Genomic DNA, 23,474 nt, shown 5'->3' on the forward strand with positions numbered 1-23,474 from the left:
TGAGACTCCGGACGAAAAAAAGAGAAAAGAGGCCAAAAGAAAAAAAGCCCAAATAAAAAAAGAGAAAAAAGGAAAAAATGAGAGAAAAAGAGAGAAGGGACAATGTTACTATCCTTTTACCACACTTGTGCTTCAAAGTAGCACCAAGATCTTCATGATAGAGAGTCTCCTATGTTGTCACTTTCATATACTAGTGGGAATTTTACATTATAGAACTTGGCTTGTATATTCCAACGATGGGCTTCCTCAAATTGCCCTAGGTCTTCGTGGGCAAGCTAGTTGGATGCACACCCACTTAGTTTCTTTTGTTGAGCTTTTATACACTTATAGCTCTAGTGCATCCGTTGCATGGCAATCCCTACTCACTCACATCTATATCTATTAATGGGCATCTCCATAGCCCGTCGATATGCCTAGTTGATGTGATACTATCTTCTCCTTTTTGTCTTCTCCACAACCACCATCCTATTCCACGATAGTGCTATATCCATGGCTCACGCTCATATATTGCGTGAAGATTGAAAAAGTTTGGGAACATCAAAAGTATGAAACAATTGCTTGGCTTGTCATCGGGGTTGTGCATGATTTAATATTTTGTGTGATGAATATAGAGCATAGCCAGACTATATGATTTTGTAGGGATAACTTTCTTTGGCCATGTTATTTTGAGAAGACATAATTGCTTAGTTAGTATGCTTGAAGTATTATTGTTTCTATGTAAATATTAAACTTTTATCTTGAATCTTTAGGATCTGAACATTCATGGCACAATAAATAAAAATTACATTGAGAAATATGTTAGGAAGCATTCCACATCAAAAATTCTGTTTTTATCATTTACCTATTCGAGGACGATCATGAATTAAGCTTGGGGATGCTTGATACGTCTGCAACGTATCTAAAATTTTTGATTGCTCCATGCTATTATATTATCTATTTTGGATGTTAATGGGCTTATTTATACACTTTTATATTATTTTTGGGACTAACCTATTAACCGGAGGCCCAGCCCAAATTGCTGTTTTTTTGCCTATTTCAATGTTTCGGCGAAAAGAAATATCAAGCGGAGTCCAAACGGAATGAAACCTTCGGGAACGTGATTTTCTCAACAAATGTGATCCAGGGGACTTGGAGTGGACATCAAGCAATCAACGAGGCGGCCACGAGGCAGGGGGCGCGTCTACCCCCCCTGGGCACGCCCTCCACCCTTGTGGCCCCCTCGTTGCTCCACCGACCTACTTCTTCCTCCCATATATATCCACGTACCCCGAAAACATCCAGGAGCACCACGAAAACCTAATTCCACCGCCGCAACCTTCTGTACCCAAGAGATCCCAGCTTGGGGCCTTTTTCGGAGCTCCGCCGGAGGGGGCATTGATCACGGAGGGCCTCTACATCAACTCCATGGCTTCTCCGGTGATGTGCGAGTAGTTTACTTCAGACCTTCGGGTCCATAGCTAGTAGCTAGATGACTTCTTCTCTCTCTTTGGATCTCAATACAAAGTTCTCCTCGATTCTCTTGGAGATCTATTCGATGTAATCTTCTTTTGTGGTGTGTTTGTCGAGATCCGATGAATTGTGGGTTTATGATCTAGATTATCTATGAACAATATTTGAATATCCTCTGAATTCTTTTATGTATGATTGGTTTATCTTTGCAAGTCTCTTCGAATTATCAGTTTGGTTTGGCCTACTAGATTGATCTTTCTTGCAATGGGAGAAGTGCTTAGCTTTGGGTTCAATCTTGCGGTGCTCGATCCCAGTGACAGAAAGGGAACCGACACATATTGTATTGTTGCCATGGAGGATAAAAGGATGGGGTTTACATCATATTGCATGAGTTTATCCCTCTACATCATGTCATCTTGCTTAAGGCGTTACTCTGTTCTTATGAACTTAATACTCTAAATGCATGCTGGATAGCGGTCGATGTGTGGAGTAATAGTAGTAGATGCAGAATCGTTTCGGTCTACTTGTCGCGGACGTGATGCCTATATACATGATCATGTCTAGATATTCTCATAATTATTCGCTTTTCTATCAATTGATCGACAGTAATTTGTTCACCCACCGTAATACTTATGCTATCTTGAGAGAAGCCACTAGTGAAACCTATGGCCCCTGGGTCTATATTCCATCATATTAATCTCCCGTCAACAAGCTATTTCTAGCGCCGTTTATTTTTCTTTATTTACTTTCAATCTATATCATAAAAATACCAAAAATATTTATCTTATTATTATCATCTCTATCAGATCTCACTCTTGCAAGTGGATTGACAACCCCTTTATCGCGTTGGTTGCGAGGTTCTTATTTGTTTGTGTAGGTACGAGGTGACTCGCGCGTGGTCTCCTACTGGATTGATACCTTGGTTCTCAAACACTGAGGGAAATACTTACGCTGCTTTACTGCATCACCCTTTCCTCTTCAAGGGAAAACCAATGCAGTGCTCAAGAGGTAGCAGCCGGTCGGCCTCCCCCCTTGCTCCTTTATATACGAGGGTAGGGGGCACCTCTAGACACACAAGTTGATCTATTTATCTCTCCCAGCCGTGTGCGGTGCCCCCCCTCCACCATAATCCACCTCGATTATATCGTAGCGGTGCTTAGGCGAAGCCCTGCGTCGGTAGCATCATCATCATCATCATCATCATCATCATCACACCATCATGCTGACGAAACTCTCCCGTGAAGCTCTGCTGGATCGGAGTTCGTGGGACGTCATCGAGCTGAAGGTGTGCTGAACTCGGAGGTGACGTGCGTTCGGTACTTGGATCGGTTGGATCATGAAGACGTACGACTACATCAACCGCGTTGTGCTAACGCTTCCGCTTTCGGTCTACGAGGGTACGTGGACACACTCTCCCCTCTCGTTGCTTTGCATCACCATGATCCTGTGTGTGTGTGTAGGAATTTTTTTTGAAATTACTACGTTCCCCTACAGTGGCATCCGAGCCAGGTTTATGCGTAGATGTTATATGCACAAGTAAAACACAAGTGAGTTGTGGACGATACAAGTCATACTGCTTACCAGCATGTTACACTTTGGTTCGGCGGTATTGTTGGATGAAGTGGCCCGGACCGACATTACGCGTACGCTTACGCGAGACTGGTTCTACCGACGTGCTTTGCACACAGGTTGCTGGCGGGTGTCAGTTTCTCCAACTTTAGTTGAATCAAGTGTGGCTACGCCCGGTCCTTGAGAAGGTTAAAACAACACTAACTTGACAAACTATCATTGTGGTTTTGATGCGTAGGTAAGAATGGTTCTTGCTGAGTCCATAGAAGCCACATAAAACTTGCAACAACAAAGTAGAGGACATCTAACTTGTTTTTGCAGGGCATGTTGTGATATGATATGGTCAAGACATGATGTGGTGTTTGTTGTATGAGATGATCATGTTTTGTAACCAAGTTATCGGCCACTGGCATGAGCCATATGGTTGCCGCTTTATTGTATGCAATGCAATCGCCCTGTAATTGCTTTACTTTATCACTAAGCGGTAGCGATAGTCATAGAAGCAATAGTTGGCGAGACGGCAATGATGCTACGACGGAGATCAAGGTGTCACGCCGATGATGATGGTGATCATGACAGTGCTTCAGAGATGGAGATCACAAGCACAAGATGATGATGGCCATATCATACCACTTATATTGGTTGCATGATGTTTATCTTTTATGCATCTTATTTTTCTTAGATCGACGGTAGCATTATAAGATGATCTCTCACTAAATTTCAAGGTACAAGTGTTCTCCCTGAGTATGCACCATTGCGAAAGTTCGTCGTGCCGAGACACCACATGATGATCAGGTGTGATAAGCTCTACGTTCACATACAATGGGCGCAAGCCAGTTTTGCACACGCAGAAATACTCGGGTTAAACTTGACGAGCCTAGCATATGCAGATATGGCTTCGGAACACTAGAGACCAAAAGGTCGAGCATGAATCATATATATAGTAGATATGATCAACATAGTGATGTTCACCATTGAAAACTACTCCATCTCACATGATGATCGGACATGGTTTAGTTGATATGGATCACGTGATCACTTAGATGATAAGAGGGATGTCATCTAAGTGGGAGTTCTTAAGTAATTTGATTAAATTGAACTTTAATTCATCATGAACTTAGTCTTGATACTATTTGCATAACTATGTTGTAGATCAATTGCTCGCGTGTAGCTTCCCCGTTTTATTTGATATGTTCCTAGAGAAAACTATGTTGAAAGATAATAGTAGCAATGATGCGGATTGGATCCATGATCTGAGGATTATCCTCATTGCTGCACAGAAGAATTATGTCCTTGATGCACCACTAGGTGACAGACCTATTGCAAGAGCAGATGCAGACGCTTTGAACGTTTGGCAAAGCTCGGTATGATGACTACTTGGTAGTTTAGTGGACCATGCTTTACGGCTTAGAACCAGGACTTCAAAGACGTTTTGAACGCCACGGAGCATATAAGATGTTCCTAGAGCTGAAATTTGTATTTCAGACTCATGCCCGAGTCGAGAGGTATGAGACCTCTGACAAGTGTTTTGCCTACAAGATGGTGGAGAATAGCTCAACCAATGAGCATGTGCTCAGAATGTCTGAGTACTACAATCGCTTGAATCAAGTGGGAGTTAATCTTCTAGATAAGATAGTGATTGACAAAGTTCTCTAGTCACCATCGCCAAGTTACTGGAACTTCGTGATGAACTATAATATGTAAGGGATGACGAAAACGATTCCCGAGCTCTTGGCGATGCTGAAATCAGCGAAGGTAGAAATAAAGAAAAGCATCAAGCGTTGATGGTTGACAAGACCACTAGTTTCAAGTAAAAGGGCAAGGGAAAGAAAGGGAAATTCAAGAATAATGGCAAGCAAGTTTCCACTCCAATGAAGAAGCCCAAAGCTAGACCCAAGCCTGAAACTGAGTGCTTCTACTTCAAAGGAAATGGTCACTAAAAGTGGAACTGCCCTAGATACTTGGCGGATAAGAAGGATGGCAAAATGAACAAAGGTATATATGATATACATGTTATTGATGTGTACTCCACTAGTGTTTATAGCAAACCCCTCGGTATTTGATACTAGTTCAGTTGCTAAAAGTAGCAACTCGAAACGAGAGTTGCAAAATAAATAAAGACTAGTTGAGGGCGAGGTGACGATCTGTGTTGAAGGTAATCCCAAGGTTGATAAGATCACCATTGCACACTCCCTTTACCTTCGGGATTAGTGTTGAAACTAAAATAAATGTTATTTGGTGTTTGCGTTGAGCATAATATGATTGGATCATGTTTATTGCAATACAGTTATTCATTTAAGTCAAAGAATAATAGTTATTCTGTTTACATGAATAAAACCTTCTCTAGTCATACAACCAAGGTGAATGGTTTATTGAATCTCGATCATAGTGATACACATATTTATAATATTGAAGCCAAAAGATGCAAAGTTAATGATGATAGTGCAACTTATTTATGGCACTGCCGTTTAGGTCATATTGGTGTAAAGCGCATGAAGAAACTCCATGCAGCTGGGATTTTGAAATCAATTGATGTTTGCGAACCATGCCTCATGGGCAAGATGACTAAGACTCTGTTCTCCGGAACAATGGAATGAGCAACTGACTTATTGGAAATAATACATACTGATGTATGCGGTCCGATGAGTGTTGAGGCTCGCGGCGGGTATTGTTATTTTCTGACCTTCACAGATGATTTGAGCAAATATGGGTATATCTACTTGATGAAACATAAGTCTGAAACATTTGAAAAGTTCAAAGAATTTTAGAGTGAAGTGGAAAATCATCATAACAAGAAAATAAAGTTTCTACGATCTAATCGTGGAGGAGAATATTTGAGTTACGAGTTTGGTCTTCATTTGAAACAATGCAGAATAATTTCGCAACTCACGCCACCTGGAACACCATAGTGTAATGGTGTGTCCGAACGTCGTAATCGCACTTTACTAGATATGGTGCGATCTATGATGTCTCTTACTGATTTACCGCTATTGTTTTGGGGTTATGCATTAGAGACAGTTGCATTCACGGTAAATAGGGCACCATCTAAATCCGTTGAGATGACACCGTATGAACTATGGTTTGGCAAGAAACGAAGGCTGTCATTTCTTAAAGTTTGGGGTTACAATGCTTATGTGAAAAAGTTTCATCCTGATAAGCTCATAAAATGCGGCAATTGCTAATATGATTCGAACAGACTTAAGCATTGATATGAGTGAGAAAATCACATCGTAGTCAACGCCTTTATCTTGTCAAAAACCTTTTTCGACAATTCGAGCTTTGTAGATAGTAACACTACTATGAGCGTCCATCTTCCTCTTGAAGATCCATATATTCTCAATGACTCACCGATCATCGGGTAAGTTAATCAAAGTCCAAACTTTGTTCTCATACATGGATCCCATCTCAGATTTCATGGCCTCAAGCCATTTTGCGGAATCTGGGCTCATCATCGCTTCCTCATAGTTCGTAGGTTCTTCATGGTCAAGTAACATGACTTCCAGAAAGGATTACCGTACCACTCTGGTGCGGACCATACTTTGGTTGTCCTATGAGGTTCGGTAGTAACTCGATCTGAAGTTTCATGAACATCATCATTAGCTTCCTCACTAATTGGTGTAGAGATCACTAGAACTGATTTCTGTGATGAACTACTTTCCAATTCGGGAGAAGGTACAATTACCTTACCAAGTTCTACATCCTCCCACTCACTTCTTTTGAGAGAAACTTCTTCTCTAGAAAGGATCCACTTTTAGCAACAAAATATCTTGCCTTCGGATTTGTGATAGAAGGTGTACCCAACAGTTTCTTTTGGGTATCCTATGAAGACGCACTACTCCAATTTGGGTTCGAGCTTATCAGTTTGAAACTTTTTCACATAAGCATTGTAACCCCAAACTTTAAGAAATGACAGCCTTGGTTTCTTGCCAAACCATAGTTCATACGGTGTAAGCATCTCGGAGTTAGAATATATGCTTTGATAAAGTGATCAAAGCATATGGTTTTATACAGACTTGCGGTGAAGCCTGTATTTACAAGAAAGTGAGTGGGAGCACTACAACATTTCTGATAAGTATATGTGAATGACATATTTTTGATCGGAAATAATGTAGAATTTTCTGGAAATCATAAAGGAATGTTTGGAAGGAGTTTTTCAAAGAAAGACCTCGGTGAAGCTACTTACATATTGAGCATCAAGATCTATAGAGATAGATCAAGACGCTTGATATATTTTCAATGAGTACATACCTTGACAAGATTTTGAAGTAGTTCAAAATGGAACAGTCAAAGAAGGAGTTCTTGCATGTGTTGCAAGGTGTGAAGTTGAGTAAAGACTCAAAACCCGACCACGGCAGAAAATAGAAAGAGAATGAAAAGTCATTCCCTATGCCTCATTCATAGGTTCTACAAAGTATGCTATGCTGTGTACCAGACCTATTGTGTACCTCACCATAAGTTTGGCAAGAGAGTACAATAGTGATCCAGGAGTGGATCACTAGATAGCGGTCAAAAATGTCCTTAGTGGAATAAGGAAATGTTTCTCAGTTATGAAGGTGACAAAGAGTTCGTCGTAAAGAGTTACATCGATGCAAGCTTTGACACCGATCTGGATGACTCTAAGTCTCAATCTAGACACATATTGAAAGTGGGATCAATTAGCTAGAGTTGCTCCGTGCAAAGCATTGTAGACATAGAAAATTTTCAAAATACATACGGCTCTGAATGTGGCAGATCCGTTGACTAAATTTCTCTCACAAGCAAAACATGATCACTCTTTGGGTGTTAATCACATAGCGATGTGAACTAGATTATCGACTCTAGTAAACCCTTTAGGTGTTAGTCACATGGAGATGCGAACTAATCACATAAAGATGTGAACTATTAGTGTTAAATCACATGACGATGTGAACTAGATTATTGACTCCAGTGCAAGTGGGAGACTGAAGGAAATATGCCCTAGAGGCAATAATAAAGTTGTTATTTATATTTACTTATATCATGATAAATGTTTATTATTCATGCTAGAATTGTATTAACCGAAAACTTAGTACATGTGTGAGTACATAGACAAACAAAGTGTCACTAGTATGCCTCTACTTGACTAGCTCGTTGAATCAAAGATGGTTAAGTTTCCTAGCCATAGACAAGAGTTGTCATTTGATTAACGGGATCACATCATTAGGGAATGATGTGATTGACTTGACCCATCCGTTATCTTAGCACGATGATCGTTTAGTTTGTTGATATTGCTTTCTTCATGACTTATACATGTTCCTTTGACTATGAGATTATGCAACTCCCGAATACGGAGGAACACTTTGGGTGCTACCAAACGTCACAACGTAACTAGGTGATTATAAAGGTGCTCTACAGGTGTCTTCGATGGTACTTGTTGAGTTGGCATAGATCAAGATTAGGATTTGTCATTCCGATTGTCGGAGAGGTATCTCTAGGCCCACTCGGTAATGCACATCGCTATAAGCACTGCAAGCATTGTAACTAATGAGTTAGTTGCGGAATGATGTATTACAGAACGAGTAAAGAGACTTGCCGGTAATGCGATTGAACTAGGTATTGAGATACCGGCGATCGAATCTCGAGCAAGTAACATACCGATGACAAAGGGAACAACATATGTTGTTATGCGGTTTGACCGATAAAGATCTTCGTAGAATATGTGGGAGACAATATGAGCATCCAGGTTCTGCTATTGGTTATTGACCGAAGACATGTCTTAGTCATGTCTACATAGTTCTCGAACCCCGTAGGGTCCGCACGCTTAAAGTTCGGTGAAGATCGGGATTATGAGTTTTTGTGTTTTGATGTACCGAAGGTAGTTTGGAGTTCCGGATATGATCACGGACATGACAAGGAGTCTCGAAATGGTCGAGACCTAAAGATCGATATATTGGACGACTATATTCGGACACCGGAAGTGTTCCGGGTGGTTTCGGAGAAAACCGGAGTGCCGGAGGGTTACCGGAACCCCCTCGGGAGAAATAGTGGGCCTTATGGGCCTTAGTGGAGAGAGAGAGGGCTGGCCTAGGGCAGGCCGCGTGCCCCTCCCCCTCTGGTCCGAATTGGACTAGGAGAGGGGGGGCGGTGCCCCCCTTTCCTTCTCCCTCTCCCCCTTCCTTTCCCCCTCCTAGTAGGAGTTGGAAAGAGGGGAGTCCTACTCCTACTAGGAGGAGGACTCCTCCTCCTGGCGCACCTACAGGGGCCGGCCGGCCTCCCCCTTGCTCCTTTATATACGGGGTCAGGGGGCACCTCTAGACACACAAGTTGATCTATTGATCTCTCCCAGCCATGTGCGGTGCCCCCCTCCACCATAATCCACCTCGATTATATCGTAGCGGTGCTTAGGCGAAGCCCTGCATCGGTAGCATCATCATCACCGTCATCATGCCGTCGTGCTGACGAAACTCTCCCGTGAAGCTCTGCTGGATCAGAGTTCGTGGGACGTCATCAAGATGAAGGTGTGCTGAAATCGTAGGTGCCGTGCGTTCGGTACTTGGATCGGTCGGATCGTGAAGACTTACGACTACATCAACCGCGTTGTGCTAACGCTTCCGCTTTCGGTCTACGAGGGTACGTGGACACAGTCTCCCCTCTCTTTTGCTTTGCATCACCATGATCCTGTGTTCATAGGAATTTTTTTGAAATTACTATGTTGCCCTACAATAAGTGTTCTCTCTGAGTATGCAGCGTTGCGACAGTTTGTCGTGCCAAGACACCACGTGATGATCAGGTGTGATAAGATCTACGTTCACATACAACGGGTGCAAGCCAGTTTTGCACACGCAGAATACCCAGGTTAAATTTGACGAGCCTAGCATATGCAGATATGGCCTCGGAACACTTGAGACCGAAAGGTCAAGCGTGAATCATATAGTAGATATGATCAACATAGTGATGTTCACCATTGAAAACTACTCCATCTCACGTGATGATCGGACATGGTTTAGTTGATTTGGATCATGTTATCATTTAGATGGCTAGAGGGATGTCCATCTAAGTGGGAGTTCTTAAGTAATATGATTAATTGAACTTTAATTTATCATGAACTTAGTCCTGATAGTTTTTGCATATCTATGTTGTAGATCAATAGCTTGCGATGTAGCTCCCTGTTTATTTTTTGATATGTTCCTAGAGAAAAATAAGTTGAAAGATGATAGTAGCAATGGTGCGGACTGGGTCCGTGATCTGAGGATTATCCTCATTGCTACACAAAAGAATTATGTCCTTGATGCACCGCTAGGTGACATACCTATTGCAGGAGCAGATGCACACTTATGAACATTTGACAAAGCTTGGTATGATGACTACTTAATAATTTAGTGCACCATGCTTTAAAGCTTAGAACCGGGACTTCAAAAACATTTTGAATGCCACGGAACATATAAGATGTTCTAAGAGTTGAAATTGGTATTTCATACTCATGCCCGTGTTGAGAGGTATGAGACCTCTGACGGTACTTTGTCTATAAGGTGGAGGAGAATAGCTCAACCAGTGAGCATGTGCTCAGATTGTCTGGGTACTACAATTGCTTGAATCAAGTGGGAGTTAATCTTCCGGATAAGATAGTAGTTGATAAAGTTCTCTAGTCACTATCACCAAGTTACTAGAACTTAGTGATGAACTATAATATGCAAGGGATGACGAAAGTAATTCCCAAGCTTTTCGCGATGCTGAAATCGGTGAAGGTAGAAATCAAGAAATAGCATAAAGTGTTGATGGTTAACAAGACCACTAGTTTCAAGAAAAAGGTAAAGGGAAAGAAAGAGGAACTTCAAAGAAGAAAGGCAAGCAAGTTGCCACTCCCGTGAAGAAACCCAAAGCTAGACCTAAGCCTGAAACTGAGTGCTTCTACTACAAAGGGAATGGTCACTAGAAACGGAACTACCCCAAATATTTGGCGGATAAGAAGGATGGCAAAGTGAAGAAAGTATATATGATATGCATGTTATTGATGTGTACTTTACTAGTGTTTATAGCAACCCCTCGGTATTTGATACTGGTTTAGTTGCTAAGAGTAGTAACTCGAAACGGGAGTTGCAAAATAAACATAGACTAGTTAAGGGCGAGGTGATGATGTGTGTTGGAAGTGATTCCAAACTTGATAAGATCACCATCGCACACTCCCTTTACCTTCGGGATTAGTATTGAACCGAAAATAAATGTTATTTAGTGTTTGTGTTGAGCATGAATATGATTGGATCATGTTTATTGCAATACGGTTATTCATTTAAGTCAAAGAATAATTGTTGTTCTATTTACATGAATAAAACCTTCTATGGTCATACACTCAATATAAATGGTTTATTGAATCTCAATCGTAGTGATACACATATTCATTATATTGAAACCAAAAGATACAAAGTTAATAATGATAGTGCAACTTATTTGTGGCACTGCCGTTTAGGTCATATTGGTGTAAAGCGCATGAAGAAACTCCATGTTGATGGGCTTTTGGAATCACTTGATTATGGATCACTTGATGCTTGCGAACCATGCCTCATGGGCAAGATGACTAAGACTCCGTTCTCCGGAACAATGGAGCGAGCAGCTGACTTATTGGAAATAATACATACTGATGTATGTGGTCCGATGAGTGTTGAGGCTCGCGGCAGGTATCGTTATTTTTTGACCTTCACAGATGATTTGAGCAGATATGGGTATATCGACTTGATGAAACATAAGTCTGAAACATTTGAAAAGTTCAAAGAATTTCAGAGTGAAGTGGAAAATCATCGTAACAAGAAAATAAAGTTTCTACGATCTGATCACGGAGACGAATATTTGAATTACGAGTTTGGTCTTCAATTAAAACAATGTGGAATAGTTTCACAAACTCATGCCACCTGGAACACCACAGCATAATGGTGTGTCCGAACGTCATAACCATATTAGATATAGTGCAATCTATGATGTCTCTTACCGATTTACCACTATCATTTTGGGGTTATACATTAGTGACAGCTACATTCACGTTAAATTGGGCACCATCTAATCCGTTCAGATGACACCGTATGAACTATGGTTTGGCTAGAATCCTAAGCTGTCGTTTCTTAAAGTTTGGGGTTGCGATGCTTATGTGAAAAAGTTTCAACCTGATAAGCTCGAACCATAATCGGAGTAGTGCGTCTTCATAGGAACCCAAAATAAATTGTTGGGTACACCTTCTATCACAGATCTGAAGGCAAGATATTAGTTGCTAAGAATGGATCCTTTCTAGAGAAGGAGTTTCTCTCAAAAGAAGTGAGTGGGAGGAAAGTAGAACTTGATGAGGTAATTGTACCTTCTCCCGAATTGCAAAGTAATTCTTCACTCAAATCAGTTCAAGTGATGCTTACACCAATTAGTGAGGAAGTTAATGATGATGATCATGAAGCTTCGGATCAAGTTACTACCGAACCTCGTAGGTCAACCAGAGTACATTCCGCACTAGAGTGGTACGGTAATCTGATGTCTACTACACAACCTTCTTCTTGTAGACGTTGTTGGGCCTCCAAGTGCAGATGTTTGTAGGACAGTAGCAAATTTCCCTCAAGTGGGTGACCTAAGGTTAATCAATCCGTGGGAGGCGTAGGATGAAGAGGGTCTCTCTCAAACAACCCTGCAACCAAATAACAAACAATCTCTTGTGTCCCCAACACACCCAATACAATGGTAAATTGTATAGGTGCACTAGTTCGGTGAAGAGATGGTGATACAAGTGCAATATGGATGGTAGATATATGTTTTTGTAATCTGAAAATATAAAAATAGCAAGGTAACTAATGCTAAAAGTGAGCGTAAACAGTATTGCAATGCGTTGAAACAAGGCCTAGGGTTCATACTTTCACTAGTGTAAGTTCTCTCAACAATAATAACATAATTGGATCATATAACTATCCCTCAACATGCAACAAAGAGTCACTCCAAAGTCACTAATAGCGGAGAACAACCGAAGAGATTATTGTATGGAACGAAACCACCTCAAAGTTATTCTTTTTGATCAATCTATTCATAGAGTTCGTACTAGAATAACACCTTAAGACACAAATCAACCAAAACCCTAATGTCACCTAGATACTCCAATGTCACCTCAAGTATCTGTGGGTATGATTATACGATATGCATCACACAATCTCATATTCATCTATTCAGCCAACACAAAGAACTTCAAAGAGTGCCCCAAAGTTTCTACCAGAGAGTCAAGACGAAAACGTGTGCCAACCCCTATGCACAAGTTCACGAGCGGAACCCGCAAGTTGATCACCAAACATACATCAAGTGGATCACGTGACTCAAGATCGTACCACTTGAGGTGGTACGATCTTGATCGTGATGATAAGCACATGCAAGACATACATCAAGTGTTCTTAGATCCTTAAAGACTCAATCCGATAAGATAACTTCAAAGGGAAAACTCAATCCACTACAAGAGAGTAAAGGGGGAGAAACATCATAAGATCCAACTATAATAGCAAAGCTCGCGATACATCAAGATTGTACCACCTCAAGAACATGAGAGAGAGATCAAACACATAGCTACTGGTACATACCCTCAGCCCCGAGGGTGAACTACTCCCTCCTCGTCATGGAGAGCGTCGGGATGATGAAGATGGCCACCGGAGAGGGATTCCCCCCTCCGGCAGGGTGCCGGAACGGGTCTAGATTGGTTTTCGGTGGCTACGTAGGCTTCTGGCGGCGGAACTCCTGATCTATTCTGCTCCTCGATGTTTTTAGGGCATATGGACATATATAGGAGAAAGAAGTCGGTCAGGGGAGCCACGAGGGGCCCACAAGGGTAGGGGCGCGCCCAGGGGGTATAGGGCGCACCTCCCTGCCTCATGGCTTCCTCGAAGCTTCCCTGACGTCTACTCCAAGTCTCCTGGATTGCCTCCGTTCCAAAAATAAATCTCCCAAAGGTTTCATTCCGTTTGGACTCCGTTTGATTTTCCTTTTCTTCGAAACACTGAAATAGGCAAGAAAACAACAATTTGAGCTGGGCCTCGGGTTAATAGGTTAGTCCCAAAAATAATATAAAAGTGTTTAGTAAAGCCCATAAACATCCGAAACAGATAATATAATAGCATGAATACTTCATAAATTATAGATACGTTAGCGACGTATCATAATCCTATTCTGGAGTTCATGTTACTTGACCATAATGAACCTACGAACTATGAGGAAGCGATGACGAGCACGGATTCCGCGAAATGGCTTGAGGCCATGAAATCTGAGATGAGATCCATGAATGAGAACAAAGTGTGGACTTTGTTTGACTTGCCCGATGATCGGCAAGCCATAGAAAATAAATGGATCTTCAAGAGGAAGACGGACGCTGATAGTAGTCTTACTATCTACAAAGCTAGACTTGTCGAAAAGGGTTTTTGACAAAGTTCAAGGTGTTGACTACGATGAGATATTCTCACTCGTAGCGATGCTTAAGTCTGTCCAAATCATGTTAGCAAATTGCCACAGTTTACGAAATCTGGCTAATGGATGTCAAAACTGCATTCCTTAACGGATTTCTTAAAGAAGAGTTGTATATGATGCAACCAAAAGGTTTTGTCGATCCTAAATGTGCTAACAAAGTGAGCAAGCTCCAGCGATCCATCTATGGACTGGTGCAAGCATCTCGGAGTTGGAATATATGCATTGATAAAGTGATCAAAGCATATGGTTTTATACAGACTTGCGGTGAAGCCTGTATTTACAAGAAAGTGAGTGTGAGTACTACAACATTTCTGATAAGTATATGTGAATGACATATTGTTGATCGAAAATAATGTAGAATTTTCTGGAAAGCATAAAGGAGTGTCCGAAAGAAGTTTTTCAAAGAAAGACCTCGGTGAAGCTACTTACATATTGAGCATCAAGATCTATAGAGATAGATCAAGACGCTTGATATATTTTTCAATGAGTACATACCTTGACAAGATTTTGAAGTAGTTCAAAATGGAACAATCAAAGAAGAAGTTCTTGCCTGTGTTGCAAGGTGTGAAGTTGAGTAAAGACTCAAAACCCGACCACGGAAGAAAATAGAAAGAGAATGAAAAGTCATTCCCTATGCCTCAGTCATAGGTTCTATGAAGTATGCTATGATGTGTACCATACCTATTGTGTACCTCACCATAAGTTTGGCAAGAGGGTGCAATAGTGATTTAGGAGTGGATCACTGGAAAACGGCCAAAAATATCCTTAGTGGAATAAGGAAATGTTTCTCGGTTATTGATACGTCCATTTTGCATCATGCTTTTATATCGATATTTATTGCATTATGGACTGTTATTTCACTTTATGTCACAATACTTATGGCTATTCTCTCTTATTTTACAAGGTTTACATAAGGAGGGAGAATGCCGGCAGCTGGAATTCTGGGCTAGAAAAGGAGCAAATATTAGAGACCTATTCCGCGCAACTCCAAAAGTCCTGAAACTCCACGGAACATCTTAAAATAAATAAAGAAAAATCCTCGCCAAAGATGAAGGCCAGGGGGCCCACACCCTGCTCACTAGGGTGGGTGGCGCCCCCCCTAGGGCGCGCCCCCTACCTCGTGGGCCCTCTGGTGGCTCTCCGACGTCCATCTTCTCCTATATGAAGTCTTTCGATGAGAAAAAAAATCAAAAGGAACTTTTCGGGACGAGACTCCGCCGCCACGAGGCGGAACCTTGGCGGAACCGATCTAGAGCTCCGGCAGAGCTGTTCTACCGGGGATACTTCCCTTCGGGAGGGGGAAATCATCACCATCGTCATCACCAATGCTCCTCTCATCGGGAGAGGGCAACCTCCATCAACATCTTCACCAGCACCATCTCATCTCCAAACCCTAGTTCATCTCTTGTATTCAATTCTTGTCTCAAAGTCCGGGATTGGTGCTAGTAGGTTGCTAGTAGTGTTGATTACTCCTTGTAGTTGATGCTAGTTGGTTTATTTGGTGGAATATCATATGTTCAGATTCTATATGCATACTATTACCCCTCTGATTATGAACATGAATATGCTTTGTGAGTAATTACGTTTGTTCCTGAGGACAAGGGAGAAGTCTTGCTATTAGTAGTCATGTGAATTTGGTATTCGTTTGATATTTTGATAAGATGTATGTTGTCTAGCCTCTAGTGGTGTTATGTGAACGTCGACTACATAACACTTCACCATTATTTGGGCCTAGAGGAAGGCATTGGGAAGTAATAAGTAGATGATGGGTTGCTAGAGTGACAGAAGCTTAAACCCTAGTTTATGCGTTGCTTCGTAAGGGGCTGATTTGGATCCACATGTTTCATGCTATGGTTAGGTTTACCTTAATACTTTTGTTGTTGTTGCAGATGCTTGCAATAGAGGTTAATCATAAGTGGGATGCTTGTTCAAGTAAGAACAGCACCCAAGCACCGGTCCACCCACATATCAAATTATCAAGGTATCGAACGCGAATCATATGAACGTGATGAAAACTAGCTTGACGATATTCCCATGTGTCCTCGGGAGTGCTTTTCCTATTATAAGAGTTTGTTCCGGCTTGTCCTTTTCTACAAAAAGGATTAGGCCATCTTGCTGCACTTTATTTACTTTTGTTACTTGTTGCTTGTTACAATTTATCCTATCACAAAACTAGCTGTTACCACTTATTTCAGTACTTGCAGAGAATACCTTGCTGAAAACCGCTTATCATTTCCTTCTGCTCCTCGTTGGGTTCGACACTCTTACTTATCGAAAGAACTACGATAGATCCCCTATACTTGTGGGTCATGAAGACTCTTTTCTGTCGTCGTTGCCGTGGAGTGTAGCACCTTTGGTAGGTGGAATTTGGTAAGGAAAAATTTATATAGTGTGCTGAAATTTACTGTCACTTGCTACTATGGAAAGTAATTCTCTGAGGGGCTTGTTCGGGGTATCTTCACCCTGTCCAGTAGAGCAAAGAGTTGCTCCTCAACCTACTGAACCTATTGAAAATGAAACTCCTTTTGAATTTCCTTCGGGTATGATGGAAAAACTGCTAGCTAACCCTTTTACAGGTGATGGAACGAAGCATCCTGATGAGCACTTAATATATGTGGATGAAGTTTGTGGATTATTTAAGCTTGCAGGTATACTCGATGATGTTGATAAGAAGAAGGTCATGGGACTATAAAAGATTGAAGTTGGTATAGGCTATTGAAGGGAGACACATTGATATGGTATAGGCTATGTGATGATATGAGATCATGGGACTATAAAAGATTGAAGTTGGAATTTCATCAAAAGTATTACCCTATGCATCTTGTTCATTGTGATCACAATTATATATATAATTTCTGGCCTCACGAAGGAGAAAGCATCGCTCAGCTTGGGGGAGGCTTAAATCAATGTTATATTCATGCCCCAATCATGAGCTCTCAAGAGAAATGATTATTCAAAATTTATATGTTCGGCTTTCTGATAACAATCGCACCATGCTCGATACTTCTTGTGCTGGCTCTTTTATGATGAAGACTATTGAATTCAGATGGAATTTATTGGATAGAATTAAACGCAACTCTGAAGATTGGGACCTCGACGAAGGTAAGGAGTCAGGTATGACACCTAAGTTTGATTGTGTTAAATCTTTTATGGACACCGATATTTTCTGTAAGTTTAGCACTAAATATGGACTTGACTATGAGATAGTAGCTTCTTTCTGTGAATCTTTTGCTATTTATGTTGATCTTCCTAAAGAGAAGTGGTTTAAATATCATCCTCCCATAGAAGTAAAAGTAGCTGCACCTATTAAAGTTGAAGAAAAGACTGTCACTTATAATGATCCTATTGTTCCTACTTCTTATGTTGAGAAACCACCTTTCCTTGTTAGAATAAAGGATCATGCTAAAGCTTCAACTGTTGTTCGTAAAAGCAATATTAGAACTTATACACCTCCTGGGCAAGTTAAAGTAGAACCTAATATTGCTATTGTTAAAGATCTCTTGTCTGATAATATAGATGGGCATGTTATTCAGTTCGAAGGTGAAACTGCTAGAATTGCTAAACCTTGTGATAAAGATAAACATAGACCTGTGGTAGGCGTGCATGTTATTTCTGTTAAAATAGGAGATCATTGTTATCATGGCTTATGTGATATGGGTGCTAGTGCTAGTGCAATACCTATTGACTTATACCAAGAAATTATGCATGACATTGCACCTGTTGAGTTAGAAGAAATTGATGTTACTATTAAACTTGCTAATAGAGATACTATTTCACCAATGGGAATTGTTAGAGATGTTGAAGTCTTGTGTGGGAAAACTAAATATCCTACTGATTTTCTTGTTCTTGGTTCCCCACAAGATAGTTTTTGTCCCATTATATTTGGTAGACCCTTCTTAAATACTGTCAATGCTACCATAGATTGCATAAAGAATGTTGTTACTGTTGGCTTGGATGATATGGTTCATTAGTTTAATTTCTCTAAATTTAGTAAAAAACATCATGAGGAAGAATTACCTAGTAAGGATGAAATTATTGGTCTTGCTTCTATTGCCGTACCTCCTAGTGATCCTTTAGAACACTATTTGCTAGACCATGAGAATGATATGTTCATGAATGAAAGAAGGGAAATAGATGAGGTATTCTTTAAACAGGAACCTATTCTGCAACACAATTTGCCTATTGAAATTTTAGGGGATCCTCCTCCACCCAAGGGTGATCCCGTGTTTGATCTTAAACCTTTTCCTGATAAACTTAAATATGCTTATCTCGATGAAAAGAAGATATATCCTGTTATTATTAGTGCTAACCTTTCAGAGCATGAAGAAGAAAGATTATTGAAAACTCTAAAGAAGCATCGTGCTGCTATTGGATATACTCTTAATGATCTTAAGGCATTAGTCCCACTCTATGTCAACATAAAATAAATTTGGAAGCAGATGCCAAACCAGTTCGTGATCCTCAACGACGTCTGAATCCTAAAATGAAAGAAGTGGTAAGAAAAGAAATACTAAAGCTTCTTGAGGCAGGTATAATCTATCCCGTTGCTGATAGTGAGTGGGTAAGTCTTGTCCATTGTGTCCCTAAGAAGGGAGGTATTAGTGTTGTTCCTAATGATAAAGATGAATTGATTCCACAAAGAATTATCATAGGTTATAGGATGGCAATTGATTTCCGCAAATTAAACAAAGCTACTAATAAAGATCATTACCCCTTACCTTTTATTGATCAAATGCTAGAAAGATTATGCAAACATACACACTATTGCTTTCTAGATGGTTATTCTGGTTTCTCTGAAATACCTATGTCGGCTAGAGATCAATCAAAGACTACTTTTACATGCCCTTTTGGTACTTTTTCTTATAGACGTATGCCTTTTGGTTTATGTAATGCACCTGCTACCTTTCAAAGATGCATGCTGGCTATATTCTCTGACTTTTGTGAAAAGATTTGTGAGGTTTTCATGGACGACTTTTCCGTCTATGGTTCCTCTTTTGATGATTGCTTGAGCAATCTTGATCGAGTTTTGCAGAGATGTGAAGAAACTAATCTTGTCTTGAATTGGGAAAAGTGCCACTTTATGGTTAATGAAGGTATTGTCTTGGGGCATAAAGTTTCTGAAAGAGGTATTGAAGTTGATAAAGCCAAGGTTGATGCTATTGAAAAGATGCCATGTCCCAAGGACATCAAAGGTATAAGAAGTTTCCTTGGTCACGCCGGATTTTACAGGAGGTTCATTAAGGACTTCTCAAAAATTTCCCGGACTCTGACTAATTTACTGCAAAAAGATACACCATTTGTCTTTGATGATGATTGTGTAGAAGCATTTGAAATACTTAAGAAAGCATAGTCTCTGCACCTGTTGTTCAACCACCTAATTGGAATTTACCCTTTGAAATTATGTGTGATGCTAGTGATTATGCTGTAGGTGCTGTTCTAGGGCAAAGAGTTGATAAGAAATTAATGTTATTCATTATGCTAGTAAGACTCTAGACAATGCTCAAAGACATTATGCTACTACTGAAAAGAGCTTTTAGCAGTTGTATTTGCTTGTGATAAGTTCAGATCTTATATTGTTGATTCTAAAGTAACTATTCAAACTGATCATGCTGCTATTAAATACCTTATGGAAAAGAAAGATGATAAACCTAGACTTATTAGATGGGTTCTCTTGCTACAAGAATTTGATTTGCATATTGTTGATAGAAAGGGAGCTGAGAACCCTGTTGCAGACAACTTGTCTAGGTTAGAAAATATTCTTGATGACCCACTACCTATTAATGATAGCTTTCTTGATGAACAATTAAATGTTATAAGTACTTCTCGTAGTACTCCATGGTATGCTGATTATGCTAATTATATTGTTGCTAAGTTTATACCACCTAGCTTCACATACCAGCAAAAGAAAAAGTTTTTCTATGATTTAAGACATTACTTTTGGGATGACCCACATCTTTATAAAGGAGTAGATGGTGTTATTAGACGTTGTGCACCTGAGCATGAACAGGAGCAGATCCTACACAAGTGTCATTCCGAGGCTTATGGAGGACACCACACTGGAGATAGCACTGCACATAAGGTATTGCAATCTGGTTTTTATTGGCCTACTCTCTTCAAGGATGCCCGTAAGTTTGTCTTGTCTTGTGATGAATGTCAAAGAATTGGTAATATTAGTAGACATCAAGAAATGCCTATGAATTATTCTCTTGTTATTGAACCATTTGATGTTTGGGGCTTTGATTATATGGGACCTTTTCCTACCTCTAATGGATACACACATATTTTAGTTGCTGTTGATTACGTTACTAAGTGGGTAGAAGCTATTCCAACTAGTAGTGCTGATCATAATACTTCTATTAAAATGCTTAAGGAAGTTATTTTCCCGAGGTTTGGAGTTCCTAGATATTTAATGACTGATGGTGGTTCACACTTTATTCATGGTGCTTTCCGTAAAATGCTTGCTAAATATGATGTTAATCATAGAATTGCATCTCCTTATCACCCTCAGTCTAGTGGTCAAGTAGAGTTGAGCAATAGAGAGCTCAAATTAATTTTTCAAAAGACTGTTAATAGGTCTAGAAAGAATTGGTCCAAGAAACTTGATGATGCATTATGGGCTTATAGAACTGCATATAAAAATCCTATGGGTATGTCTCCATATAAAATGGTTTATGGAAAACCATGTCACTTACCTCTCGAACTAGAACATAAGGCATATTGGGCTATTAAAGAGCTTAACTATGATTTTAAACTTGCTGGTGAGAATAGGTTATTTGATATTAGCTCACTTGATGAATGGAGAACCCAAGCTTATGAAAATGCCAAGTTGTTTAAAGAAAAAGTTAAAAGATGGCATGACAAAAGGATACAAAAGCATGAGTTTAATGTAGGTGATTATGTATTGCTATACAATTCTCGTTTATGATTTTTTGCAGGAAAACTTCTCTCTAAATGGGAAGGCCCCTATGTTATCGAAGAGGTCTATCGTTCCGGTGCCATAAAGATCAACAACTTCGAGGGCACAAATCCGAAGGTGGTAAACGGTCCAAGAATTAAACATTATATCTCAGGTAATCCCATAAATGTTGAAACCAATATTATTGAAACCGTAACCCCGGAGGAATACATAAGGGACACTTTCCGGAACGTTTCAGACTCCGAAAAGGAATAGGTATGTGGTACGGTAAGTAAACCGACTCCAAAACAATTTTTAAGGCAGTATTTCTCCGTTTTGGAATATTTAGAAAAATAGACAAATAAGTAGCAGTCCGAGAAGGACACGAGGGCCCCACGAGGGTGGTGGGCGCGCCCTACCCCTCTGGGCGCGCCCCCTACCTCGTGAGCACCTCGTGTGCCTTCCGGACTCCGTTTTCTTGCATGTTACGTATTTTACTCGGTAAAAATTCATTATATAATCTCCCGAAGGTTTTACTCCCGTATCACGCAAATATCCTCTGTTTTCGTTCCGAGCTGTCCCGTTGCAGATCAAATCATCATGTCTTCCCAGGATTCGGAAGGAGAAAGCTATGTGGATGATTACTTAGCAAATCCCAAGGTCTATGGAGATGTGGAACACGATGGATAGACCACGGAGGAAGAAGAGGACTATGAATCCAAGGGGAAGGAGGAGACGAGCTCAGATGAAGATGAAGCACCATTACCTTGACCCGGGGACATGCACGTGGAGTTCAAAAAGTCAAGTCTCCCTGATAGGGTAAAGAAACCTAAGTTCGAGTTTATCCCTTTTCGTCTCTTGCAGGAAAATAAGCAGGACCTATGCAAAAATATATTAACCCTAGAGTGGGAGATTGATGATCTGAGGGATCAAAATGCCGTCCTCAAGCGCAAATTAAGGGAGAAGCCTAAGCCATCAACTAAGCCAACAACACCTCCACCTTCTTCACCGACAAAGGAGATATAATCACATGGGTATGGGCACTCCCCTTGGCAACTGCCAAGCTTGGGGGAGGTGCCCCGGTATCGTCACAATCACAACTCCTATCTTTACCGTTTTCTTAGTTCGATCCTATTAGTAGTATCCTGATCTAGTAGAATAAAGTTTATGGCATGATCTAGTTTTGAGTTTTGCTTTAAGATCTCTCTATGTAATCGAGTCCGTGAGCTATATATAATAAATATTAGTGTTGAGTCAAGGGCTTGATTATTTTGCCATGATCTTGGGTGAATAAAAGAATAGAGAAAAAGAATAAAAAGAAACAAAAAGTTCATATTGATCTTACTGAGAGTAATGACTTCACATAGAAAGAGTATGATGATTAAAAGTTGTTGGGAGTTGGCAAACATAGCTTTGGTCATTGTTGCAATTAATAGGAAGTAATAAGGAAAGAGAGGTTTTCACATATAGATATATTATCATTGACATCTTTTATGATTGGGAGCACTCATTAAAATATGACATGCTAAATAGTTGATGTTGGACAAGGAAGACAACGTAATGAGTTATGTATTTCTTATATCTGAGATAAAGTATGTTGTCATGTATCCTCTAACTTGTTGAGCTTGCCTTTCCCCCTCATGCTAGCCAAATTCTCAGCACCAAGTAGAAATTCTACTTGTGCTTCCAAATACCCTTAAACCAGTTTTGCCATGAGAGTCCACCATATCTACCTATGGATTGAGTAAGATCCTTCAAGTAAGTTGTCATCGGTGCAAAGGAATAAAAATTGCTCTAAATATGTATGATTGATTGGTGTGGGAGAAATAAGCTTTATACGATCTTGTGATGTGGAAGTAAAAAAAGCGACGAACTGCATAATAAAGGTTCATATCACAAGGGGCAATATAAAGTGACGTTCTTTCGCATTGAGATTTTATGCATCCAACCATAAAAGTGCATGGCAACCTCTGCTTCCCTCTGCGAAGGGCCTATCCTTTATTATTATCTTCTACCTTATGCAAGAGTCATGGTGATCTTCACCTTTTCTTTTTCATTTTATCCTTTGGCAAGCTCAGCATGTTGGAAAGAACATGATATATATATATATCTAATTGGATGTAGGGGAGCATGAACC

Source organism: Triticum dicoccoides, chromosome 3A (genome assembly GCF_002162155.2).
Source record: "Triticum dicoccoides isolate Atlit2015 ecotype Zavitan chromosome 3A, WEW_v2.0, whole genome shotgun sequence".
Classification (NCBI taxonomy): domain Eukaryota; kingdom Viridiplantae; phylum Streptophyta; class Magnoliopsida; order Poales; family Poaceae; genus Triticum; species Triticum dicoccoides.